Below are 23856 nucleotides of genomic sequence, written 5' to 3' on the forward strand. Positions count from 1 at the left end.
TCTGCTGGAGGCAATCCCAGCCAACACAGGTTGCAAGGCAGGAAACAAACCCCGGGCAGGGCACCAGCCCACTGCATCACCTCAGTTTTCAGGTTTTGGAATTAGGAGTGGCTTGCTTATTCAGGTATTAATAAGCCCGCTGCACATCTCTCATCAGGAACGGAACCAGTTAGTGCATCCACTCCACACACTCCCAGTGGTGACAATTACCTGTACGTTTAAAGATAAAAAAGTAACTCTCTCTATCATCGTCTGGTCATAGCTGCAACAGTACTTGGGACAGGGCACATGACCTGTCCTGCAAGAGTGCTAGATGAGCCTCAGTATGCACCTCTGCCTTAATGAGCTGAGTCCGCATCTTTCCCACCTGGACTCTCAAAGAGTGCGGTGCAGTGGTTTTGCCCATTAATACGATGCTTGGGTCAGGCTGTACATCCATTTTCCCAGCAAAATCCTGATGACTATGCCACTGCAAAGAGGAGACAAGACAAAGTGAAAGAGTGGGGTTGCACCACCCTTGGTAATCCCAATACATTACTGGCAGCACATAACAAAATGAGATGTCTTTTCAGACGCTAGTTCAAGACAGAACTGAAGTAGGTTGGTGATCATCTTGATTATATATGTCTTGAACTGGAAGGGGAGGGTCCAGGAGGGTGGACAACGGAAGTGACATCAACACTGGAGTGGCGGTTAGGCTTCCATTCTGCAGAGGGAGGAAAAGAGAAGACATTAAACCACAGTGCCAACTCCTGGTTGGGTGGGTTTTTACCATCTCCTGAGCTTTATTGCTATTTATACTGCTATTTATTTACTTTATTGACCATATTTTACTGTAGTAAGGTATGGCTGTAAAGTAGATTAGTTTTTCTATATTATCCCATTAAATTAAATAGCAAAATCTTTAATGTGATAGTCTAAAAACTTGCACAAGTCCATCATTAAACCTTGTTTGATAGCTTGTTAATGTACTTTTGCACTTCCCTTAACTAGTTTCAGTGTCCATACGGAAATATGATTTGCTGGTAAGCTTTCCAAAATTTAAAAACATGTAAATGTGCAAGCATCAATGAAAAAATAAACCACAAAATAAACTTAATAGTCACACATAACTAGACATTTGAACTTTAAATCATGAAAAATATATGAAGAGTAATGTCACACATTTATTGGATTTTTTACAATTTTTTAAGAGTAAAGCTAAAAGAAATACAGCTCAGAGTAACAATATAATACAAAGAGCCCACACAACAGCAAGAATTTTTTTTTCACAGACTAAATAAACGACTCCTTTCTCTATTTTGTTCTTGTAAGAAAACTTTTAATAATACTTTGTGTCTGTTAATGCCTGTCTTTTTTGTTTTTTGGGGAGTTGCACCACAGTCTTGTCCTTAAAATTAATAAAATGAGTTGTGTTATAAGGTACTGTATCTCAAAAAAACATTTCCTTGCTTGCTTATTCACTTCAAAGCTACGTGGGCTTTAATGATAAGTGTTGCTATTTAATATATTTTGTGTCATAACTCCTAAACATGAATTTTTAAAGACATATTTATAAATGATTAGAGATTTATTATTGTTAGAGATTTGACACATAAATGTTGGAAGGATTAGTTTCTAAAATATATATTTTATTTTAAAGAATATGTGTTTTAGAGGCCTTATTTCTCACATGCATTAAGATATTGATATTTTGACAGTTTTATTATGCAGGGCAGAAATCTGACTTCTTATAAGCTAGATTCGTACATTTATTGCAAAGTCACAAGTCATTAACATATATTTAGGCAAATGTGACATTTTTACAATAATGCATCTCTCTCTCCATTATAGTACTGTATCACTACGAAAGCGTTGACTTCTGTATCGATACATGCTTTTGGACCTCAGTTACGATGTCAAAACAGTTCTAAAGGAAGTAACAGATAACTCCAAGACCCCCCTCCTAACTTACTCCATCCTCCTTGGTGTGCTACACAATTATTCACCTCCTTGTTGCGCTGCACTGTCTTGTTGCTCTATGCCCTGCTTCACTCTTTATAGCAATGCAGTCACAAATGCATCAAAAAATAAGGAGTAGGCTCCCCATGAAGTCCAGATAACATGGAAGCAATGATGCTGGTGAGGGGGTTGGGTTTTGGCACCCAGGAAGTTCAGATCATGTTAAAGTGTGTAGTTTTGTTTAGTAAAGTCAACAAAACAAATGTTTTTCCATAACTTCAATACTTAGTATTAAGGAAATGAGGATGGAGTTTAAGAATGTTTACTTCCAAAAATCCTGAAATGCTTTTAAATTTGGGGTTTTCAGTACTTTTCCAGTACCTGTTTACCATTCAACCCTAATAAATTATGAAACACAATTATTCATACAAATATATTCCTGCTCTGGCAGAAACCAAAACTGACTGGGGCACCACCAGTCCATTGCAGAGTACAATATAACATGTTTATATGTACATTCATTTGACCAATGGAAGAGTAAACATATTGTATCTCAAATAAGGCATTCAGTTCCAAAGCAGTGAAAGTGATAGTGGTAGTGCTTGCTAAAAATGAAAAAATAAATAAATAAAAACAATCTAAATTGTTATGTTTACATAATATCCCCCTCAACTTCCAATTTAAATTAAAATGAAGACCCTATCTTGGCAAAAAAGCTTGTAATTATGTTGAAATAATAAATACATTTTAAAATATTTGTCCATGATAATACCTAGACATTGTAGAACACCAAATACAAAATGTATAAATAATACCATCAGTATTGGTGACATTAACTCCTTTAAACACATCAGAGGTTCAGCTGCATACTTCCAAAGTTTATTAATATGTTCCTTCTTTAGAAATACACTCACCAGCCACTTTACTAGGTACAACTGTTCAACTGCTTGTTAACGCAAATATCTAATCACAAGGCAGCAGCTTAATGCATTTAGGCATATAGACATTGTCAAGAAAACCTGCTGAAGTTCAAACCGAGCATCAGAATTGTGAAGCAAGGTGATTTAAGGGATTTTGAACATGGCATGGTTGTTGGTGACAGATGGGCTTGGCTGGTCTGAGTATTTCAGAAACTGTTCATCTACTGCGGTTTTCACAGCAAACCATCACTAGGGTTTACAGAGCATGTTCCAAAAAAGGGTCAATATCCAGTAAGAGGCATTTCTCTGGGCAAAATTGCCTTGTTGATGCCAGAGGTCAGAGGATGCCAGAGGTTTGAGCTGATAGAAAGACAACAGTAACTGAAAACAACCACTTGTTACAACTGATGTATGCAGATGAACATCTCTGAATACACAACATGCCAAACCTTAAAGCAGATGGGCTCCAGCAGCAGGACACCTCACTGGGTGCCACTCCTGTTAGCTAACAGCAGGCAAATGAGGCTACAATTCACACAAGGTCACAAAACCTGAGCAATGGTAGATTTGAAACACATTGCCTGCTCTGATGAGTCTTGATTTCTGCAGTGACATTTGGAAGGGTCAGAATTTGGCATCAACAACATGAAAGCCTGGATCCATCCTGCCTTGTATCAACATTTCAGGCTGCTGGTGGTGGTGTAATGGTGTGTGGGATATTTTCTTAGCACACTTTGGGCCCCTCAGTACCAAATGAGAATCGTTTAAATGCTACAGCATACCTGAGCATTGTTGCTGACCATGTCCATCCCTTTATGACCGCAGTGTATCCATCTTCTCATGGCTACTTAGAGCAGGATAACATGCCATGTCACAAAGCTCATATCATCTCAAGCTGGTTTCTTGAACACGACAGTGAGTTCACTGTGCTCAACTGGCCTCCAGAGTCACTAGATTTCAATTCAATCGAGCACCTTTGGGATGTAGTGGAATGGGAGATTCACTTCATGGATGTGCATCTGACAAATCTGCAGCTATTACATGATGCTATCAAGTCAATATGGACCAAAATCCCTGAAGAATGTTTCCAGCACTTTGTTGAATGTATGCCTCTGTGAATTACAGCAGTTCAAAAGGGGGTCCAACCTGGTACTAGCAAGATGTGCCAAATAAAGTGGCCAGTGACTGTAAATCCATGTGGAATACAATATTTCCAAATTATACATAACCATGAAATCTGGGTGCAAAAAAATGTGTAATGTACCAAGATACTCTGTATTTGGTGGATAATTGTATTACTAAGTATTCAGAGAGTGTGATGATTTAAGATATGTGTGCCCTTTAACAAGTACACCATTTGCATTTTTTTATATTTAGTTACCAATTGATAGGTTTAAAAATATAAACAAAAGGTTTAAGTGATTTGAAAGCACAAATAACAAATGCAAAAAATACATGAAGACACATTAGAAATTCTTAAAATTATTTAATTTCTCCAACCCCCTTCACCTATAGAAGACATTGATTGCAGTGTAATGTATTTTGCCTTTAAAACATATCAGAAGTTTAAATGTAATAAGTAGATGCATTATTATTTTACTTGGCTGCATCCATATTCGAATAGCACAAGAAACTTCCCAGTGGAACATTTAGGCCTTTTTGTCTTAATGAGGCTTTAATGTGTTTTTAGTGAAAGGACTAGCAATTCAAGTTCAGAAAGAAACATTCTTTCTCAGGGTGCAACAGTTTAAGAGCCAAGATTATTTGCTGTAGTAACCTAATCTTTAGTGAAATGACCAGGAGAAGAAATGTAAATAAAATCGTGTTAGAGTTTCTACCTATCTTTCATCAAACCTATTACACTAGTCACAAAATCAAAATTGATATCCCAGGAACACACCAAAGAAAGAATCACAAGTAAACAGTTTTTGCCCAATCTCAGTTACTCTGGAAATGTTTGTGCTGTCCTTTATATTGTTGCACTGTTGATGGCATGTGCTGCACCATCCTAGATTATTCTGGGAAGCATCGCCATAGCAACCATCGATGCTAATGCCCGAAAATGTTGGTGCTCATGCTGAAAACAAAATTGAATTGTGGAATAATGCTAAGAAAATGTTATCTAAATCAACAAATTAATGCCATTATTGAATTCTCTTGGTGAAGAAAACCTAGAAATGATGCATTCTGCTCACAAACATTTCAGGGAAGCACATAAAAATTAAAGAATAAGCCCAATCATAAGACTTAACTTCTAGGATTTTCAGAACCTATATTTTGAATTTTAAAATGACATTCACATGGAGGGCTCAGTTGGTTATCTAACGTGGCACAGTATTTGACTATTATGAGACTAGGTCAAATATTGCTCTAGGAAAAATGTAATTGTTTCCTCTAGATACTGTACTCTTGATTCTTCTTATATCTCATCACTCAGAACTTTGAATCGGTTTGGCGAAAGCATCTGATGGACTGACAATCTGTCCAGAATGTTGTGATTTTACCAAGATTCAGAAGGCCAAACCCATTAAACCCTACCAAAATGCAACCTCTAATAATTTAAACCTTTCATTTATTTATTTATTTATTTATTTATTTGTTTATCAATATTTATGTAATCAAAACTATTAATAACAGCAAAGAACAAAGAAATAAAGTGCAATGGGAAGCATGCCTCTTATATACTCCTCTGGGTAAATGAACCCCAAAATTCCCCAGAACCTGAGAACCAAATCCGGGACAAAGCCTTGCCTTTGCAAACTTAGTGCACAACTGAGTGTAAGGGTCTGAGTGAGAAAAATACAAAGATGTTAAATGTAAAAGATCAGGGGAAAAAAAGTAACCCAGAACAAAAACAAAAACAGAGGTGAAGCATTAATGCAGTCCTGGCACAGGTTAGTGCCCTGCTATGCACATATTTCAACTAGAATGAGCTCAAGCATTACCTGATTCTGCATTGGAATGGACAGGATAATTATAAGAGTTATTGAATATTAAAAAGGCATGTCAATGTATTTTTAAATATATACATTTTCCCCATTGACATTTTCTGTATTTACAACATATTTAAGTTATTGAAATGCAAAGATTATCTGTTGTTTATAAAAATGTCAGTTTCAAAATGAAAAAGTATGATATTTTTTCAACATTGCACTTCATAAGCACTTAGTTGAGGTTTTCAAACCATTCTTTAATGTTAAATGTGTGGTTTTGTTCCCAAGACTAATATGTGTAAATGGTGGTAAATCCTATTTTCTGGTCATTGAAGGTTTACATGCTATACTGAAAGCTATTTCTCAGAAGTCCTTATGACTATAACCTTACTTATATGTCAAGGACAAGAAGGTAATAATAGAAAAAAAAAAAAGAAAATGTTTATCTAGAGTTTTATCAAGCCCTACACACCATAAAAACCTGCTTGGACCTAACTAACATATTCATGTGTTACATTTTTTATTCAGGAAATGAAAATAGTAATTAATTTAATTATAGTGCTCTCTATACAATTTGAAATTTTGAAAATGCCAGCTATTCATTTTATCCCATAGTTCTTAATTATGCCATAAAACTTTTCATCATTTTCATTGTTTTACAATGTGAAGGTTACAGTGGCTATGTGCTGGGCTGACAGGCCATTCTATCGCCACCAACTTGTTTCACTCTCTGCTGAGTAATTTCTAGATGCTTCCCAGCCAGTGAGGAGAAATAATCCCTCTTCTTGTCAGAAGTTGATCCATTATATTTTCTCTGAGGGAGACATTTGGGGTAGGTAGTCCTATTTACATGCCTGAGCCACCTCATCTGGTTCCTCTTGATCTAAACGATCAGAGGTTCTACTCCGAGATCCTCATCCTCCCATATTAATGAGCTCCTCACCTGATCATTAAGAGGGAGCCTGGCAACCCTGGAAAGAATCTCATTTTCGACACTTGTGCTTGTGTTTTATCCTTTTACTAGCAAAATACCCGCGCTTCGCAGCGGAGAAATAGTCTGTTAAAGAAGTAATGAAAAAGAACAGGAAACATTTTGAAAATAATGTAACATGATTGTCAATGTAATTGTTTTGTCACTGTTGTGAGTGATGAGTGTTGCTGTCATATATATTTACACACACACACAAACATATATATATATACATATCTATACATATACACATATATATACACACACACACACAGTACAGGCCAAAAGTTTGGACACACCTCCTCATTCAATGTGTTTTCTTTATTTTCATGACCATTTACAGCACTCCATCACTCTCCTTCTTGGTCAAATAGCCCTTACACAGCCTGGAGGTGTGTTTGGGGTCATTGTCCTGTTTAAAAATAAATGATCGTCCAACTAACCTGACTTCTGCACAACACAACTGCTGGTCCCAACCCCATTGATAAAGCAAGAAATTCCACTAAATAACCCTGATACGGCACACCTGTGAAGTGAAAACCATTTCAGGTGACTACCTGTTGAAGCTCATCGAGATAATGCCAAGAGTGTGCAAAACAGTAATCAGAGCAAAGGGTGGCTATTTTGAAGAAACTAGAATATAAAACATGTTTTCAGTTATTTCACCTTTTTTTGTTAAGTACATAACTCCACATGTGTTCATTCATAGTTTTGATGCCTTCAGTGAGTATCTACCAATGTAAATCGTCATGAAAATAAAGAAAACACATTGAATGAAGAGGTGTGTCCAAACTTTTGGCCTGTACTGTACATATCCATACATATCTACATATATACATATACACATATATATATATACACACACACATATATACAAACATATATATAAATATATATACATACATCCACATATATATACATATACACACATACACACACAAATACATATATATATACATACACACACACATAAACATCCATCCATCCATTTTCTAACCCGCTGAATCCGAATACAGGGTCACGGGGGTCTGCCGGAGCCAATCCCAGCCAACACAAGGCACAAGGCAAGAACCAATCCTGGGCAGGGTGCCAACCCACCATAGGACACACACAAACACACCCACACACCAAGCACACACTAGGGCCAATTCAGAATCGCCAATCCACCTAACCTGCATGTCTTTGAATTGTGGGAGGAAACCGGATCGCCCGGAGGAAACCCACGCAGACACGGGTAGAACATGCAAACTCCACGCAGGGAGGACCCGGGAAGCAAACCCGGGTCTCCTAACTGCGAGGCAGCAGCGCCACCGTGCCGCCCCATATAAACATATATATACACATACATACATATCTACATATACACATATAGACACACACACGAACTATCGTATCTGTTCAAGTTCTATTTAAATTTTAAATAGAAACAATTTTTATTTCATCGTTCCCTTGCTTTTGTGTGCGATGCGCTGGAAAAATAGACCAAATTATGTCTCTGGAAATAATTAATGTTGATGGAGTACAAATGCCTCACCACGTAGTAAATATCAGGGGAGATGGTGCTTGCTCATTCTCATCTATAGCTTATTTAGTGCATGAAACTCCGTCTTTAGCAGTACAGATTCGGGCTGACATTGTACGACTTTGGACAGGCACTTGAGGGGATAAAAAAAAAGTTAGGTTTTCGGGAGATGTTATGAATGGGCACTTTGATGTTCTCATTCTCTACAGTTACATGCCTGATGTACACATGGAGCGCACAAAAATTGAGGATAAAAGTCGGTCGCCTTAAAAGGCGAGTGCGCCTAGTAATATGATATTTGTAACGCCTAATATGTCTTATTTTCTCTTATTTTGTCTAATATATTGGGTAATACGAGTGTAATGGTGACTAAAGGGTGTTATTTCATGTCTAGAGGGCTCTAATAATGTTAAAAAACGTATTTAGAAGGTCGTAAACAGGTTTTCTATACTCTACCTGCGAAAATATTCGATTTATAAATAAAGAATCCTACTTCGCGAAAATTCATTTATCAAGGTAGAGTCTGGAACGGATTAACCGTGATAAACGAGGGTTCACTGTATTCGTAAAGCTTCAATTGGTGATCTGTTTTTCTGTGTTAAACTCATATTTTTTCATACTTCTTCTCAAACCAAGGGTGTGTGAGGGTAAAATGAATCGGGAAGCGCTGATCAATGTAATCGTGTACCATGAAATCATGCATTGACAGAAGTTCCCCTTTGCTTGTATTGCAAAGTGTGATTAAATGCGTGATTTTTTAACGCGTTATGGAGCACATGCATCGAAGCTTCTCAGCTGTGCTTGTGTTAAGAAAAGGAAACATTTTAAAAATAACGTAACACGATTGTCAATGTAACCTTTTGTAAGTAGTGCCTGGAGGATTCAGTGTGGAGAAACTGTAGAGACAGCGTGTGTATTAACTTGTGGATTTTTCTGTGAGTATTTGGTGGCAGTGTCACAAAGTCGCTTCCGTAACACTGCGTGCGTTAGCTGCGGAGCTCAGCTCAGAGCGAAATGAGGTGAATGGGAGGGAGATGATGACGTGACTCCCCCACCCGCCTTAACTGTCAATCCCCCACAAACACAGTCTCTTGGAATTTGCATAAGCACAGCCCTTCATGTGCAATTTTAACTTAGTTACAAAGTGATCAAAACTCTCGTTTATATCCTGCGTCCTCTCATTAAACTTGTATCCCGCGATTACCTGTGGGCATGACAAACACCAGCGGCAGCCTGTCTATGAACTTAATTTAAACTTTAGGTTTACACCTTGCTTTGTTTCCGAAGTAGCAGCACTCATGAATATGGTTGTATATGTCATTCGCTCGCTTCTTATTGTTTCGCTGCCTTCTCAATTATATAATGCATGTTTTCTTCAGCACTTTTTGGAGCTCTTCCTGGTTTTCTACGCACTGCGTTGACAGTCAATTCACGTGATTATGTGGGAGGCGTGATGATGTCACACAAAACTCAGCCCCCCACGGCTTTCGAGCTCAACTCCATTACAGTAAATGGAGAAAAATGGCTTTGTTATGACCATTACATGGGAACTTGGAGAATTAGTGATGAGTCAGTGAGTGAGTCAGTGAGTCAGTCAGTGAGGGCTTTGCCTTTTATTAGTATAGATTTAATACAAAGAGATGGTGACCATAGGCAGAAATGGGGAAGACCAGTAAATTGGAAGCTTGTGACATAGGTTTGTTGATCAATTTCACTATCACCTATCTACTTGTTATTAAACAAGACCCAAAAATATTTGAACTCCTCCACTTGGGGAAGCCACTCACTCCTTATCTGAAGAAAACAAATTAGATTTTTTTGGGAAAGGGTTGTGTCATCAGATTTGCAGGTGATAATCATCATTCCAATTGTATTACACATTAACCTGCATACTGGTTCAGTGCATGATGAAGATAAAAGTCTGATCAGGCCAAGAGGACAGCATCAACTACAAACATGACAGATGGAACTTTTGAGATTCCGGATACTCTTCAGGCATCAACCATGTCATGATATCCTCTCCTTGAATGTCATGAACAGGAGAGGATACTGAATGAACTTGACTCAATTACAAGAATGCAAACAGAATCCCACTTCGCAAATGCTGGACAGGACTGGATGGATTGAATCAGAGATTACAGGACCCCATACTCTTGAATCACACAAGATACCGAAGTCCATGTGGTCAGAAAAAAAAATACTAAAATGGTGAAAACACCATGAAGTAACTCCTATTGGAGGCTTATTTAGTACCGATTTCACTGCACAACAATTTTTTGAAAAGTCTTGCTTCCTGAAAAGTTATTGCTGATTGTGACAGGTACCTACTGGGTATGCACAAATATAGTTTTACTGCATAACGTAGGAACTCTGAGAAATAAACATGTATATGTTTACTGACAATAACGTATTTAGTCATGTTTATGTTTCGCATAAGCTATTAAATTCAACAGAATTAAAAGTGTTTTGCTCCTGATTTTCTTTTGTAGTCAATGCCTGGTGCATCATGTTGCAGTGTCCAACATTAGTCAGTAAATATTAATGGATTCCAGTTGCCCCGGTATCGTTTCTCCATCGTAGCAACATCCTGGTGAAACCTTTCACTGTGTTCGTCACTGACAGCACCAAGATTTGCGGGGAAGAAGTCCAAGTGTGAGTGGAGGAAATGAATCTTGAGCGACATGTTGCACTTCACTGTCTTGTATGCTTTGAGAAGTTTGTCTACCAGTTGAAAGTAGTTTGGGGCTCTGTAATTGCCCAGAAAATTGTCAACAATGTCTTTGAAGGCTTTCCAGGCAATTTTTTCTGACCCAACTAGCAAATCTTCAAACAGCTTGTCACTCATAACATGTCTGATCTGGGGGCCAACAAAGATCTTGGCATTCAGTTATCCTTGGGAACATCTGTCTTAAATAATGAAAACCTTCGCCATCCTTGTTCAGTGCTTTCACAAAATTCTTCATGAGTCCCAGTTTTATGTGAAGAGAAGGCAAAAATATCTTTGCCAGGTCGACAAGCGATTCATGTGCCACATTTTTCTGTCCTGGTACTAACTTTTTACAGAGTTGCCAGTTCTGTCGAGAATAGTGTGACTCTTTGGCACGGCAGTCCCGTTCACAGATGAAACAACAGTACTTTGTATAGCCAAGCTGCAGTCCTAGTAACAGAGCAACGACTTTAAGATCTCCACAGATATTCCAGTTGTACCTGCTATACTGGACGTGCTTCAGCAACAGTTCCATATTCTCATATGTTTCTTTCATGTGTGCTGCATAGCCAACAGGTAATGAAGGATAAACATTGCCATTGTGCAGCAGAACAGCTTCCAGGAATAACATTGATGAATCAATGAAGAGACGCCACTCTTCCGGGTTGTGATCACAACCCAAGGCCAAGAACAATCCTTCAATGTCACAACAGAAACAGAGACTGTCGACTTGTGCAAAAAAATCTGGTAATATCATAATGTCGGCCTCGAAACACAGAAATTTTTGTACCTAGTGACAGCAAACACCATTCCTGCAGTATCAAACCCAGCAGCTCAGCTGACCAAATCGTTCAATTCGGACTGTGTTATCAGATGTGGATCGCCTGATAAGCAAAGTTCAAAATCTGTGTCAATGTCACTGTCAGTACCCTGCATTGCAGTTTCTTCATCTGGTTCGTCTAATATCCAATCCTCTGGTGGTTTCAGAATTAGAAGACTGTCGTCATGTGGCACAGGTCTCATTGCTGAAGGCAGATTAGGATATTCAATTGACTTCTTGTTTTTGGCAGAGAAACCAGACACATTAGTCAAACAGAAGTAACAGCCCATCACATGGTCTTTCTATTCTCATCATATCATCAGAACAGCAAACTGCATCGTCTTTTGAGTGCCTCTGAGCCAGGCTCTCAGACTGACAGCACATGTCGCACAGCAAATGTGAGGCGCCCATTCCTTGTCTTGATCACCAATTTTGCAGCCGAAATAAAGATGATAAGCTTTCTTCACAAGAGCAGTCATCCAACGTCTCTGAGACACAAGTGTATATTCACCACAGATATAGCAGAATGTATCGCGGCTGTTACGACATTGACGAGGCATATAACCCGACACCAAGATGTCTATAGCATCAAGCTTACTTACTGTTATATTGCTATAGATACTATACTTTACTATACTGATACTATACTGTATATACACACTGACTATCTATATAAACCAAATGAGCAAGATCGGTGTATGCAAGCCACCTTTATAGCATGCTGAGACAGGTCAAGCTCATTCAGACCTGCCCAGGATGTCAACTTCCACAGAACAGCTTCCAACCTAGCCTGATTCCATGCCTGGACATGCCCAGGCTGCACAAACTGTTGTTGATCAGTCACTTACGGGAGCGAAAATGTTTGGATACAAATATAAGAAAAAATCATGACAAAACTGAAGATTCTTCTATAACGGTACATGTTGGTTAAATTTTGATGTGATATTTGTGATCAACACCCAAAAATCTATATCAACAGTGTTCAAGAAGCAAAAACTTTGTTGTGCAGTGTTTTTATTGCTCACAACATTGAAAAGCTGCTTTGTTATAAAATTAGAAATGCATTAATCATGGTAAATGTGTATATGTGTGTAAGAATTGTTTAGAATGTGCATTAGAAAAGCCAGAGCTAAATATGTACACACATGCTTGTTGAAAATTGTTGATAAATACAAATTACTCTGTAGGTAGAGACATGTAGTGTGTTATTCATCATGTTAACATGCCTTTACAGTTACTGCATATTGTTGGCTACTGCCATTTTCTGTAACTGTGAATTGGATAACTGCAGTGGGTTGGCGCCCTGCCTGGGGTTTGTTTCCTGCCTTGCGCCCTGGATTTGCTCCAGCAGACCCCCGTGACCCTGTATTTAGAATATAACGGGTTGGTTAATGGATGGATGGATGAATTGGATAAGAGGAGTATAGTTGTTGGAAACAGAAAGCTCATAAAATTAGAGTCTCTCTAGCCTGTTTTAAAATTTTTTATAATTTCAAGGGTCATACGATGCAGTACTCCCTCATGAATCCAGCACCCTAGATTTGATTCTTATGGCATTTACTGTCTGCATGGATTTGGAATATTCTTCTAAAGTTTGCATTGGTATTTCAATAACTATTCCAGTTTTCTGGTCAAATCTCAAACACATGCACAATTAGTTTAGATATTCTAAACTGGCTTAGTTTGCGTGTGAGTGTGCTCTACTATGTTGAATATTCCACAAGCAAAATATCACTAAAGAGGTCAGACTTAAATAAAATGGTGCATTCACTGAATTCCACACACAAGGAAAGGATAAATATATGGAATTATGCAAACTATTATTCGAACAAAGAAATATATCAATTGTCCTTCCACAAGGGTCTGATTTTCACAGCTGTTAATGCTAGATCTACCAGGTGGGTAGGCTCACTCATTTGCCCACCACCAAAGTAAGATCAAGCACTCCACTTCTCATGTTCTGAAACTCTGTGACAGCTGGTGAGATTTTGTTTTTGCTGTGGTGTGCTGGGCTGGTAACATAACATCAAGAGAGGTCCACTGCATCAACAAGCTAATTAAAAAAGCAGGTTTGGTTTTGGGGTGCAGGAAAGAATGAAGACAAAAGTGATTATGAATAAGGCTATGCATCTTCTCACTGACACACTGTCACTGAGTACTTTTGTCCAAAGAATTATTCTGCAGAATTGTGTCAAGAAATGCCACTAGTGCTACTTCATACCTATGGAAATATGCCTTTATAATGCTGAGCTGTGACGACACTATTATTATTAGCCATAACGGAATTTTTTGTTTTCTTTTTTTGTCATTCTTGTTTGTGTTTGAGGGGGTTATTATTTGTTATAATATTTCTGCATTTCTAGAGTCTTTTTAAAGGCTAAATTTCTACTTTGGGACAAATAAATCACTATCTATCTATGTTTGGACATAACCTTAACTCAGCGGAAAGTGTCACAAGTTGCATGAACCACTTCAGTGATCAGGGCACCAAACCTTTGCTATAAGAAACACTAGCTTTCAAGAGCAAGCTGACCTTAAACTGTCAAATGGCCAATGGTGCATTTCCTTCAAGTCTGAGACCATGTTTTACTCACCAGTAGTTAGTAATGAGAATTCTTACATCATGCCAGGCCTCATTAATCTTGTTTTTGAATGGGTAACATGGCCACAGATTTTCCTACTTGTGCCTATGTGATACCACCTGTTTGCCAGGGAGTTTGACAAACAAGCCTTTTTTGGTTACCCCTTCTATCATTCTCTAGACTTCTGCCCTTACGTTTTGCGCTCCCAGGGCTAACAGTGGAAATAGAGGGCTTATTGCTCTCCAGTACTTGCATATGAAGAATATCTCTTCCTTCCACTCTTGTTCTCTCTCTCTCTCTCTCTCTCTCTGTCCTATGGAATTTTCCTGTAGAACTTTATCTAGCCATGTACAGTACTGGTGCTGTCTTTACTCTTGTAACCTGTTGTATACAGATAAATAAAGAGAGTATACATTACTGAGTTTACAGTATAGAGTATAAAGTAAATAAAGACAACCACAACCACATCCTAATCTCTGTACCTGCCTTGTCTAAGTGCTATTAAGCTCTGGTGTCAATTGTCTTTCTAAATTACTCCATGTCTTCCTGCACAAAACCATAGCTTTAGAAATTTTTACAGGTCTTCATTATGCAAAGCAGGTACTACCTGACTATATTCATTAGTTGTAAGGTTTAGTGCCCATAAATGTCATTTATATTCTTCATGTGCAATATACATCAAAGAGAACCTGTAACTGGCACACATTTCAGGGTGTAAGCCCGTTCACCTGTGTGACATGACATTTTCAAGTGCCCTCACTGTCGCCATTTTCCTCTTTAGTAGTCGTCCCTTAAATGGGTCCCAGAACTTACTCTGCATGTGTTCCATTTCTGTTCTTTATTGAAATTAAACCTTACTTGCTTGACTCAAGGAAAACAGAATGTTGCCATTTTCTGTATGCTACAGATGTTTTTCATGTGCAGAGCCTGTCTCTACATTATTTTGTTTCTTACCTGGAGCTCTTTGTCTGTGAGCTATCTTTGTGTCAGCAGTAAAAAAAAACATGCAGAATAAAAATATGACTTGCCAAATGTGTTCCTTGTTGAATATACTAAAGAACAAAACAGTTGCTCAAAACCCAATAAAACAAAGACAAAAAAAAATTCCAATCAAAGTATAGCCTTTGACTGCTGAGGTTTTTCCCACAGTCCATCTACATCTTGAATAAGGGAAATGTCTAGAACAACATTATGCCCTATTGTTAATTCTCTCACATTAAGTTTATCAGGATATTAACTTATAGTATTATAATCGTATCAGGATTCCATCTTGCCTGAAGAAGGGGCCTGAGTTTCCTCGAAAGTTTGCATATTGTAATCTTTTTAGTTAGCCAATAAAAGGTGTAATTTTGCTTGACTTTTCACTACATTCATAATGGCTAACACGGTACAACACTCTAGTACTTCAGGATATTAAGTAATTTATTTAGTTATTATTTATTACTATCATATTTAAATGTTTTGATATTTTTAACATCATTTCTTTTTATTATTGTTGTTTTATCATTCTTCTTAAAGACACAATCATTGGAGTGAAGCAACTAAGCCTTTCACTACGTATTGTACTGTATGTATACTTTATATGTGACAAATAAAATCTGATTTCATCAGAATTGACCCTTTGTGGCTCCGCCCCCCTTTTCAACTTGGGATCAGAGTTAAAGGAATGTTGGATTATTCCAGCTCTAACCTGCTACCCAACATGCTTGATTTATGCACCCCCTCATTTCAACAAGCTAGTTACAGCGGGAGGACTGTAATCCATTCAATGGATTTTTGGCTTTCAAAATGCTAATCTAAAGTGACTCAAACAAACAAATCCACCAGTGAAGCAAAGCACAAGGAACCACAAAAATGAAAGGTTACAACAAAATACATATTTTTTAGTTTTTAGACTTGCACACAATAGAAGCAGGAAAAGGCATAAGATCATGAAGCTGACCATATTATGTTTTCACCTACAAACTGCCTGATTGCTTTTAGACAGTGTTGCATGAAAGACTGGCAATGCAATCTCAATGTCTGGCCCAGTCATGGCCTCATCATTGTGGCAGGCAAGTAGGTTTTCACATAACTGGGTCTTGGTACTTATAGAATGCTTGATGAATATCATTAACTATGGTGATAGGCTGCATTTTTTCATTTGTTAGAAAATGTTTTTCAGTAAAGTCACAGTTTGACAGTTCAACTCACCTGGCCCACATTTCAAGTTTCCTAATGACTGATTCAGTTTTGTTTTGGACATGTTACACACTGAAGTTGGATGGCTTTAACACTAGAATTACCTTTTTCACTAGAAAAACTCGTAGATCCGTCCCTCCTTACATCCTTCGCACCTCTCCATCAACGTCTTTTGTCCTTTAAATGTGTTGATAAGCAGCAAGCAGCCTGCTATCACATCCCCCACCGGCATACAGTTTTCTCAGCTCAAGTCTGTTAACCTGCATTTCAGTTGCTTAGAGTTGTACAGAGTGAGAAGTCAAGCAAAATCACACCTTTTATAAATTATCGTTATTTGGAACACATGCATTTCATGTGGGTTCCGTGTCTACAACAATCTATGTACAGTAAACACATCGTTAAAACATGTTTTAGTAATGACTGACAAAATGTAGACATGACCCTACCCTCTTCTGTTTCTTTTTCCGGTTTCTTTGTGGTGGCGGCCTGCGCCACCACCACCTACTCAAAGCATCATAATGCTCCAACAATGATGGACTGAAAGCCAGAAGTCTACGTGACCATCATCATCAGGTCCTTCCATGAAAATATGATGATTTATGTTAGGTAGAATGCCCAGAGGGGACTGGGCGGTCTCTTGGTCTGGAACCCCTACAGATTTTATTTTTTTCTCCAGCTTTTGGAGGTTTTTTTTGTTTTTTCTGTCCACCCTGGCCATCGGACCTTACTCTTATTCTATGTTAATTAATGTTGACTTATGTTTATTTTTTTATTGTGTCTTCTATTTTTCTATTCATTTTGTAAAGCACTTTGAGCTACATTTTTTTGTATGAATATGTGCTATATAAATAAATGTTGATTGATTGATTGATGAAGTGTATAATGTATTAAGCCTGATTTCCAAATATCAAATAAACACTTTCATAAAAGGTAACAAATATAACAGAACAAGTGCGCTTCTATTCAAGAATATAACTGCAGAAAAAGAACCCACGTTAGAGTGCGACATTGACATGCATTTATTACGACCGCTTCGGTGGTGCAACGGTATCAACTGTTGACTGGTAATCAAAACTTCACGGGTTCAATCCCAGACGAGTCTATTTTGAGAAGTTAACTGCTCTTATACATTTGCGCGATAGACATATTGTATGTGCGGCGATTAAAATGCAGCGTCAAAATCGCGCCGACAAAATCGCGAAAGTTTCATTAAATATGAATTACTATTTTAAAGCATATATAATAATGTTTATTTTAGAAGTCAATATTATGAGACGCGGCATGCCATCAGCACGGCATGCAGATAGTCCTTAAGATCACGCCCTGCATATGTAGGAAGAATTGCAGCAAGACATCTTGATAGTTGAGCGTATTTAGACTTGCTGGCTGCCTGACTGCTGGTAATTCCGCATGTATATAACACGTTATGCCAACCCTCCACTGAGTTATTTGTTCGCGGCATGCCATCAGCCGTTATAACAGTTATAACCTAGCACATAATGTGTACATAATGCGCGCACGCACGCCCCACTCTCTTGGCCTCTCTCGCGATTTTGTTGTGGCGATTTTGCCGGCGCGCATTTGTCGAAAACCAGTTAGCGGGTTTGCCGGCGCTCATTTGTCTGTTGCGGTTTTGTCGGGGCGCATATGTCTATCGCGCTTTTGTCAGTGAACCGTGAAAGTAATTAGTGAACAGGACTAATGACACCAGTGCTACCTAATAAAATGATAAGTCTGGTTGCTTTCAGTGGCTAATTAACTCAGTTTGAATGTACATAAAATTCAACTAGTGGTAGAGGAAATATCTTTACAAATTGTAGTACAAATTATTCAAAACTGTACACCATCATTTATAGTAAAACTACACAAATTCTTGCAAGAAAACTCAGGACCCCATACCTCCAGGCTCCTGAAAATGAAGTTATGTACTTTGTATTCAGGTATTCTGACAGTCAAGATCTTACTCTGTTGTTTTAAGAGTCAAGATTATTTATCACAGCTAATCAATATTTGATAAGCGACCTACAAAAATTCATTATGCACTTCACATTTTTATTCACATTCTTTAAAAAATCTATCATTCACTAAGTATTTTGTTTCCCAAGAAGACTTGCTGACAGAGGGTGCTGCTGCTGCAGCTGCTGACACTGGCTTGTTATGAAGAGTCTTCATACCGAGCCTCTTTCTTTGCTTTGATGTTTTATTTAACGTTTATTTAGCAGGGTCTGTATCACAAGGCAGAAGTAAGCATTGTACTAGAAAATTACTTTAGTCATCTGTTTAGGTATAGTAGGAGCTTTAAAATGTATCCTGTAAAAAGCGACCTAAGCAAGTAAGTTTTAAACATGGTGGCTATAGATTTTGAGTGAAACACACTCTAATGACTTTTAAATGTTTATTTCCTTTATATATATATATAAGGTATATATATATATATACTGTATATTGTGGAAGACCAGCCCTGGCATAGACAGGCAGACACTGATGGTTAAAACACCACACACGTTATATTTACAATTACTTACAATGAATATAGTCCCACACACAACCCAGTGTTCCTCCACCAATCACCCTTACGTCCGGGCCTTTCAAAAGTCCTCTTTTCACCACCTCCACTCCTCTCCTTCATGCTTTGTCCTCTTCCACCCGACTCCAGCTCATGACTGGAGGGAGGGGGCCTCTTTTATGCCCACCCAGACGTGCTCCAGGTGCCTCTCGATGACCTTCCTGCGGAACTTCCTGGTGTGATGGAAGTGCCGCATGAGTACCCGGAAGCACTCTGAGTGTCCATGGTAATACTTCCGCCAGTACTTCCGGGTGTGGTAGTGTTTTTGTCCAGGGCTCCTTAGTCGTCTGGGCACCCCCTGGTGCTGGCCACGGGCCACTAATAGGGTTGAGCTTCCATGCTTAATTCCTGTGGCCCCACACAAACCAGGGCAGCTGCCCTCTCATGGTCTGGGGGAGGCATAGCCCCTCTCTCGGTCCTTCTCGGCGTCCCAGCTGGGCACAGCCCCCAGTCGTCCGCCACAATATATATATATATATATTCATCTTCTTCTATCATCTTTCTCTTCATCTTTTCCCACTTTTATATGGAGTCAATATGCTTGATCAACCTTCTTCATACAGCTTAGTCCTGTACCTCTTCCACAGTCACCTCCTTTTCATTCAAATCTTCTTTTACTTTATCCATGCACCTCCTGTTTGGCCTCCTTCGCTTTCTCTTCTCCTATACTTCCATTCCAATCAGACTTTTGCCCAAATATTCATGGTCTCTCTTCATCATATGTCCATACCACTTCAGCCTAGTTTCCTGTACTTTCTAATATATATCTCGCACTTTTGTTGTACCTCTGATTGTCTCATTTCTTATTTTGTCCTTTTTTGTAACTCCACACATCTATTTTAACATTCTCTTTTCTGCTACATTCTGGAACAATTAGAAGAAGGTATGTGGAGAATTGTGTGATCGAGGAGTTAAGGTGAAGGTTAAAAGTGAGGTTTTTAAGACATGGGCAGTAAAGGGAGTGCAGGTGATGAAGTTAGATATGGCATAAATATAAATATATATATATATATAGTCACACTCGTGCACTTGGGATACAACTTTTGAGGGCTCATCTACTGTAATGATAATTTCAGCCCGAGTTGAGGGTTGGTGCTGTGGCCTAATGCTTCTCCTGCTCTCTCCTTTGCAGATGTGATGACTTGAAGTAACAGTGACATCACTTTTGATTAAGTTTCCTGGACCCGCCTCTTCTGGTCAGGCTTCCTTTTAAGGGGTTCTACCATCATCTTGAGCCGATCTAATTTGATGACTAGAATCTGAAAGACATCTCACTATCTTTTGTTTTGGTTTTTCAAAATATATGGGGTTTGCCTTCAAGGTGCCCCAAAACTTTGTAACTGTACTGTGTTTTTTCTTACTATACAGTATATAAAGTAGTTAGTATAGCAGATACATATGGTTAGTTTATATATACTATCAGTTAAAATTTTTAGAACACTCCCCTATTTCCAGTATTTATTGAAAATTAAGCCATTCCAGTCAAAATAATAACCTACTATAGGGTAACAGTAAATTGACAGAGATTAAAAAAAAGTTAGTTTACATAAACTGAAAAACTATAAATTATATTATAATATAACTTTCAGGGTTATGCAAAAAAGGCCTTTTTCAGACAACAAGTAACATATTAACATTTTTTCTGCAGCAATACAAGGGTAATTAAGCTTTGAATGTTGATGCAAACAATTTGTACAGGTGTGCCAAATTTTGTTGATTACTTATAAACTCTTTGTCTGTATAAAAGAGTGTTGAAACTGTTACTACCCCCTCTGAAGCATTATTTGGACAATACTGCACCATATTTTACTATTATAATGGAAAGAAAAAAGGCAACAAACAAATGGGTGGAGTTGTGGCTAGTCAAGTGACAGGAACGCACTATATTGTTTAAATTTGATCATTCCCAAGAGTAGTGCATCCTCAAAACCTCATTTTCTAAGTGATCCGTTTAAAGAATTAAGCATCAAGTTTTATCCTTTCCTTTTTTATAAGGTAACCTAACTTTCATTAACTTATCTGAATTTACTTTACATTTTCTTTATTTACTATTGCCACCATGAGGAACCTTATGAACCTTTGATTAGAGCACGGGTGGGCAGATTCAGTCCTGGAGGGCCGCAGTGGTTGCAGGTTTTTGTAACCCAGTTGCTTAATTAAAAAACAATCCTTGTCAATTATTTAATTTCATGGCTTGTTAGTGCTTTAACTCTGCCATGTCAAGTCATTTTCATATCCTAGATTTTTTTTCTTTTCTAAGGATATCATCCAAATGATTTGAAGTCTAAAACAGACAAGTTATTCTCAGTGCTTCACTTTCCTTCCAAGTATTTAATTAAACCCAACAGTGCATGATAAATACACACAGGTGTAAATGGTAACAAGCTAAATGGAGAAATGCTGGTTTCTTTTGTCATGTGCATTTTATTGCTAATAAGGAACAATTAAAAACCAAGAATACAGCTATTTAAGACTAAAATAAGCAATAAGGGTTCAAAATCTTAACGAGCGAAATAGCTAAAGTGAAGCAGAAGTGTTACTTGAGCAATAAGTGCTTCTTATTAGGCCATTGGGTTGGAACAAAAACCTGCAGCCACTGCGGCCCTCCAGGACTGAATCTGCCCACCCCTGGATTAGAGACTGCTTAAACAGCTTTGTAATGTTCATGTTATTTTAATATAACAATCTCAAACTTGTTTAATCCAATGCAGGGTATTATGCACACACCTGTGCTTACACTCATACAGAGTTAGAAATCTGAAATAAATTACTGAGTTATGGAGTTGTCACAGAAACCTTAAGTATCTGGAGGAGATATTGGGACAATTTAGCTACTTGTGAACCAAATGAGCTTGATGCACTGAATGTTATCCTCTTCTTTGTCATACCTCTTATGCTCTTATAAGTCTTATGCTCTAGGTTAACCACTCTGCCCAGTAAAGACCAAGAAGTCCTATCTTACCTAATGCACTCAGTTATACATATGATTAATGAACATGTAATAGAAACATACTTTTTTAAAATGACAGTACAATGTTCCTAAAGTCCTACCCTGACTATCAGCTTGTTACTGTGAGCTTGATGTGTGTCCATTCAGTTGAGGCTATAAATATTTCTGCTGTGAAAGCATAATAATTTGCATAGCTGGCCAGGATGATTTCTATTGTCAGTTTTAATACAAATAAGGTAACTAAATTTGTAACTACATGACCTTTTTGTGACAGTATATTATTGAATCGAAAAAAAAAATCAACCAGCTCCACTGTTATGTGAAATTGGTTGCTACACCTACTGTACCTGTTTCAGTACTTTATGTAGGTTAATATTAACAAAGTTACAAAAATACAAGAAATGCCACCATAAAAGTATAAAAACAATAAAATTTTTTCCTCTTTAGAACCATATCTGATGAAAGGAACTAAGCCATGCTGAAATTCTTTTATCCCAAAAAGTTTGAAAGAAGCACTCAGTATGCATATCAGGGAAATGTTCATTAGCAGCATCCCTCAGTGATCAATCCATGTTACCTTTCCTAATTTACTGTTTACAAACAAGTGTTCAGGTTAAAATGACAAACTCATTACATCAATAAATGAGACAGAAATAAAGGGATTGGAAAATATTGAATCAGCAGAGAATATGCAAAATGCAATTCAGTGTCACATAATGGTCAAGTTTCAAATGATGGTAATAAGAACATGAATTATGAATATTGGCTGAGGCACTAACTTACATAACATTATTCGGTAAAGTCCTGAACTTCATAATATTAAGGTATATTATGCAATCAGAATATAAATCATAGTTTGTTCTCAAGTCTATCAAATCATTAATGAACCTTCATTAATACTATTGTGTGAAATACTAAAAATAATTATATAGCTGTTCAGAAATATTTAAAGAATTGAACAACCATATCTGTCACAGAACCAAATGTGATTTTGATTTGATTTGGTTTGACTTCCTTTAATAGTCATTTCTATGTATTTACATACATAAAAATGAAGTAATATTTTGCTCAAAACACTAAATAAACAGAATAAAAAAATTAGGAGAGCATGGAGGAAATTCAGTCCTATCCATTGTTCATTGTCCTAGCAAATTCTCATCAAGATAATCTCTCACGTCTCATGTGGTAGTGAGATGGTGTGGCATCTTGTTGTCTGATTTAACACAACTAGACTTTTATCTATGGGGGAACCTAAAGGATGTCGTGTATCATAGAAAACCAGCTGTACTGGAGGTGCTTCAAGAAGAATTTGAAACAGCATGCCCATTAATGTCACTGTACACTTTGGCCAGTGATGTTCAAGAAGTAGTTTGCAATAATTAGAAGTGTCATTTTGAGCATGTGTTGTAATTGCTGAAGTCAAAAGTGACTTAAATTCATCCTTTGATACCTCTATAAATTTAATATCACAGTTTTAATGCAGATTTTTCTTTTGTTGAAATTTTACACCACCTAAAATGATACTAATAAAAGGCAAAGCCCTCACTGACTGACTGACTGACTCACTGACTCATCACTAATTTTCCAACTTCCTGTATAGGTAGAAGGCTGAAATTTGGCAGGCTCATTCCTTACAGCTTCCTTACAAAAGTTGGGCAGGTTTCATTTCAAAATTCTACGCGTAATGGTCATAACTGGAAGCTATTTTTCTGCATATACTGTAATGGAGTTGAGCTCGAAAGCCGTGGGGGGCGGAGTTTCGTG

The 23856-nt window shown here is 37.7% G+C and overlaps 1 pseudogene; it reads right to left on the reverse strand.

Moving 5' to 3' along the window:
* Positions 1-256: 256 nt before the first annotated feature.
* The window catches only part of LOC120532035, a 77920-nt pseudogene continuing 54320 nt past the window's right edge, over positions 257-23856 (reverse strand).

The sequence above is a fragment of the Polypterus senegalus genome, chromosome 7, assembly GCF_016835505.1.
Source record: "Polypterus senegalus isolate Bchr_013 chromosome 7, ASM1683550v1, whole genome shotgun sequence".
NCBI lineage: Eukaryota > Metazoa > Chordata > Cladistia > Polypteriformes > Polypteridae > Polypterus > Polypterus senegalus.